The following is a 5,616-nucleotide window of genomic DNA, read 5'->3' as shown; positions in this document are numbered from 1 at the left end:
GTAAATATTTTAGTATGTTTGATCTTAACTTTTTAAAAATCTGTGTCTCTACTTAACTACTTTGGAAATTCCATTTGCAAAATTTTATATCCCACAATTTTCTCATGATAAAAAAGTTTAAAAATGTGATTTAAATGGCTGCAGACTATTTTATCATGTCAACGAACCATCATTTATTTACCAATTTCCTTGTTAGACATGTAGTCTCTATCAATAATTTTACTATTACAGAAGTTATTTTAGTGGGGATTTTTGAATATATATATTTCCCCATGTCTGTATATATGAATATTCCCCTTTGACATATTCATGGAATTTAAATTACTATTTAAATAATGTGGAACTTCTAAAACTACTGCTTTGTATTACTAAATTGCTATTTATCTTTTCTAGTCTCTATCTTTTCTAGTCCCATCAGCAGAGAGAAGTGCCTAGTTTATCATTCCTCCACTGATATTAATTATCTTTACCAATATTTATAAATTTGATTAAATCATATGACTTTCCGCTTTGCTTTTATATATTTCTTTTATCAATACTGAACTTAACATTTTTTACATATTTATTAACAACTTTATTTCTTCACTGAATTATCTGTTTGTTTTTGACCATTCCAAAAGATGGAAATATTAGTATTTGTCCTGTATGCTACAGATGCATTAGTGAAGGTTTTACAAGAATATTTTAAAATCAAATGCATATTTTTTTATGCCACATCATTTATGGTCACCTTGGAAGAAAGCCCAATCCCAGATGCAAGGGGCGATTCCTTCAAATACAGCCTCAGTTGTTTTGAATTATTGAACCATTTCTCATTTGGATAGATGAACCATAAGAAAATGTTAATATAGATTTTTCCTCAGTTCAGTTGGTTTCCATTAAGTGAATCTTTTGTTTGACATAGGTTTTCACATCCACCAGATGGGAAGATGCTGCTGGCAGAAAGATGGGCTTGCTCTGGTGTTATTGCAAGAATGAAGAGATCTCTGTGGCACAACTGCAGGAGGTCAGCCAGAAGAAGAATTTCATTTCCGTTCGTTTCCCCCATCCTCCCTTCTTACTTTCTTTTTACTTTTTGTAATTCTAAGGTGTCAACAGTGGCTTGACTTGTTAGATGGAACATATTTTTCAGAAAGTCTCTGTTTTACACATTTTCCCCAGGTGCTATAGATTCCTGAAAGCACTGATAGAATAGATTTTTTTGGAAGTCTAGTCATAAGATACACAAGAGCGATTCATCACAGAGACTTCCATTAATCCTAAAAACTAAAACAACCAAACAGATTTCAACCACACTCTGCAATTGGGTGCTGGCATTACCTTGATTGTACAGATGAGATTTTTGAGTAGTGAATCCATTTCCTCAAGACCAACAGCCAGAAAAGCCACAACATCCAAGCTTAGACCCTATCTGCTGATGCCGAGGTGCCTGATCCCGCCTGTCAATCACTCAAATGGCCTTAATAGTTATAGTTCTTACATGTGACCAGAAAGCTCTAGTCAGTCTTTATGTGTGATCAGAAATCTGTAGCAGATCCACAAGGCAGGCCCTGCAGGGGGCAGGGTGCAGAGGTGGGACACTGCCAGAGTGTTGGATCCTGGGGCTATGAGTAAGCAAATTAATGGATGAGACAGAACCCTTAATGAAGCCCAGATAGACTGTTTTCCCAGTGAAATGGCAAAAGGCGAAAATGGACACAGTATGAAAGAACAGAGGTGAGTGCTGTGTGAGTCTGTTTCTGAGTAGTTATGAAAAGCTATGAGGTTTCTAGGACTAAAGGAAGAACAGGGGGCCTCAGGAAGACAGAAGTGAGGCAGATGAAGCTATACCAAGATAGAGAAATAAGGGCCCGAGAGCCAGGGGCCAAGTTTCTGGCTTAGTGGGCCTAGAAAAGGAAGAAGACACGCCAATGAATTGATGTGAATGGATGCTTCTTGGTTTCCCATGGCAACTTCTCTCATAAAGTGTGTGAGGAATTGTTCCATTAATTGAGTTCCCCATCATGACTGCAAACACTGCTCTGGAGAACATGTATGAAGGGGAAGGATGCTTTCGGGTTTCATGTGGTAGATTTTCCAAGACAGTGGGTTTCATACTTTTTTGGATTATGGCTTTTCTATCACAAGCTATCCATATATACATATGCATATAGAGCCAAATCAAAATTTCATGGTACAATACTCACCCTTAGAGGCAAGAGATACTGATATTTTCTAGTCTCTTGTATTTCATTTAAGCAAAAGTACTGGCACCTCTCACTACATTGATTTCTGAATCTAATAAAGGGTCATGACTTATTGAGTGAAAAAAATCACTGTTGTCAGTATCATAGAGTGTGCACAGAAGTCATCGTTTAGGTACTTTCTAACCACAATCCACAGCATTAAAGTTGTATATGGAAATTTTTTTCAAAGTAGAGGAGATAAAAATAGATGTTTTAATTCTCATTAAGCTTTATCCTTGTAGCCTGCAAGTAACTTCCACCATGGTGGATTTCGGATTGTCTAGAATGTGAGTGTGAGGCCAGGATTGGAAGCCCATTCTGAATATGGGCAGAAGTTTCCCGAGTACCACTAAAGTCAGTCAGGCTATGGCTGAGATAGGGCGTCATCCTTCCCCAGCTTCCCAGGACCCCTTGGCTGTGCACACAAAGAGAACCAGGCTTTTCTTGTTTGGGCCTTTGCTCCTTCCTATTTGATTGAATTTGAAGAGGAACTGTTTGCCTTTGGCTGCACATCCTGAATCATAATCAGGATGCTGCTGGCACAGAAAACCTGTTCCCACCCTTGCCTGAAATAACTGAACAGGGAAGTAGAGTTCCTCCCTTTCCAACCTTAAAGAAAGAGGCTCATAATTTATGGTGTGCTGGCAATACATCAAAAGTCAATTCAGTCACTTACAGTAAAATCAAGGAGGGCAGAACAATGAATATAAAAAGTGAGATTGAAACACCTCATTAAAGGAACAAATTGTTCAGTTGACACTAGAATAATGATACTTACATATTTGTCTGCCAGAGTCCAGTGGCCTTCAGAGATACTTCCCATGGAGATGTCTGTGGGGTCTGAAAGAGGTATAAAGTCTTACCCTTAGCCTTTTTAATTCTTCAACAAGCATACTTTGCTCAAACTATCTGTCAGGGATGGTGCTACCAGGATATATCGGTTTCCTAGCACTGCTCTAACAAATTACTGTATATCTGGTAACTTAAAATAGAAATTTATTCCCTTTCTGGAAGCCAGAATTCGGAAACAGGGTTTTGGTAGGGCCACTCTCCCTTCAAAGGTTCTAGAGGAGAATTCCTTCTTGGATCTTCCAGGTCCCAGTGGCCCCAAGCATTCCTTGGCTTGTGGCTACACCACTCCAATTTCTACATGTGGCTTCTCATGGCCTTCTCCTTCTCCTCTGCATGTCTCTTGAGACTGTGCTTGGAGGTTCTATCAGGGGAGTGCAGCTACTTATATACCCTTGACCAAAGAATGCACCTTCCCTGTTCGGGGGAAGTTTATCCTCTTGGAATTGAACTTCGGGGGGGATGCACACGGAGCAGTGAGGGAAGAAGGGGACACAGGCCTAGCCAGCCATATCAGCTAGTCAACCCTGGTGAACAATGGGGTGACAGATGTTGCTACCAGATCGCCCTCACCTCCACCTATCTCTTGTCATTGGATTTAGGGCCCACGTGGATGATCCAGGCTGATCTCATCTGGAGATCTTTTATTTAAATATATCTACAAAGACCCTTTTCAAATAGGGTCCCATTCACAGTTACTGAGGGTTACACTTGGACATATCTTTTGGGGGGCACCATTCAACCTACTAGACAAGGGATGCAAATTTGAAAAGGAAAGGGGTTGTTCTTTTCTAGGAGTTTGGTCAGGTCAGGGAGACAAATAATTAAATAATATCAAAAGAAGAACCACAGACAGAGCTGTGTTCCAAATGCTAAGGGGATCTTAAAAGAATTTGTATGGGGGTTGATGTGGAGGTTATGGGCTGGGATATTTTTTCTTTTCTAACTTTTGAACTCTACACTTTTCTGGCATCTAGAAATCACCATTGAAGGCAATGAGAAAAAACAAATTGAAAAAAGAAGTCTTGTCTACATCAAGAGGATTAATATTGATCTACCCAGATTTTTCAGCTCTGCCAACCCTACTGGTTAACTCTAGGTTTGGGGGAGTTGGCAAGAAAGTGAGGGAAGCTGAAACCCATGCATTGGTCAAGAGTTTTGATGGCAGTCTGCCTGGGAGGTGAAGAGCTGGACACCATGACATGGTCGCTGACTTTCTATGTGGTAGGGAATGGGAAAGAAGAGTCTTTGCCACCCAGCCAAGGTCAGAGCATGTGTGCCCCTACAGGGATGCCACAGGCCAAGACAGCTGCCCACTGAGCTCTCCTGCTTCGCTCTAAGGCCTCAGGCTAAATGTTCTCCATGGCCTGTGTAGAAGCAGGGTGGGCACTGAACAGATTCTCTATGATTCAAGCAGATGGGTGAAGGAGAAGTCTTGGAGCTCTTGGTGGCTTTTTCAGGCTTTTATTGAGTTTACCAGGTACACGGCAGGCAGGGGTGCCGGGGTGGGGAAGGGGGTGGGAGGCTGGCAGGCCTCCAAGCCCCCAGCAAGTCTTCACTCTTTTTGGGCTCTACAATGTTCTCTTGTGGTCTTTGCTTCTCTTCTCCTTTTGTTTTTCTGGCATCCTTATGATGCTGCCCTTATAATCCCAGTCTCTCAGCTCAGGTGTATCCCATCTGCATAAGCCTGCAGGTGCCTGCCGTCAGGCATGCATTCAGGACTGCAGGGATCCATCATCAATCCTAATGGCGGGAGGGCAGAAAAGCCTGATACTTTTTAACCCTACCCTACAGCCTGATGTGGTGGGGGCAGGCAGCTATTGCCCCAAGACATGCTCGAGAGACAAGATGGGGAGGTTCTGCCCACTGCTCTTTTTGGAACAGTGTATTTTTTACAATCTTCACAGAATATCACTAGTGGCTCTTTACACTCTTCTGAGACTTCACAATTGTAACACAACCAACCCATACTGGGTAGGTTCATTACCGGTTCTAGCAGCCCTGTAGTGCTCTGCCATTCTCCACCGCACTCCTCCATCCTTGGCACCACACCACACTGCACTCTAAGGCAAAACTCTCCGGCTGGCAAGGGGTGCCAGGGGGCTGAGAGGCCTGCCAGCAAGTCTTCACTCTACCTGGGCTCTCCGGTGTTCTCTGGTGGCCTTGTTCTCTGCTGCTCTTGTGGTTCTGCTCTCTGCTGGCGTCCCCATGATGCCACCCTTATAAGCCCAGTCTTAGCCCAGGTGAATCCCATCTACCTATGCCCACCCCCTACTCCAGGTGCCCGCCATCAGGCATGCATTCAGGACTGCAGGGATCCATCATCAATCCTAATGGCAGGAGGGCAGAAAAGCCTGATACTTTTTCACTTACCCTACAACCATCTTCACGATTGTTTATAACACTAAAAACATTCTTGATAGCTGACCATAGATCTGAGGCATACAGCCAGGGAGGGGAAGAGGAAGGAGTCATAACAGGGGAGGGAAGAGCACAAGGGACTGTGGTGATGGGTCACTTGTGCCATGGTGGTGGGAGAACT

Source organism: Talpa occidentalis, unplaced genomic scaffold, assembly GCF_014898055.3.
Source record: "Talpa occidentalis isolate TD23 unplaced genomic scaffold, MPIMG_talOcc4v2.1 talOcc4.4, whole genome shotgun sequence".
In the NCBI taxonomy this organism is placed as follows: Eukaryota; Metazoa; Chordata; class Mammalia; order Eulipotyphla; family Talpidae; genus Talpa; species Talpa occidentalis.
Note: the sequence above shows the minus strand (reverse complement) of the source record.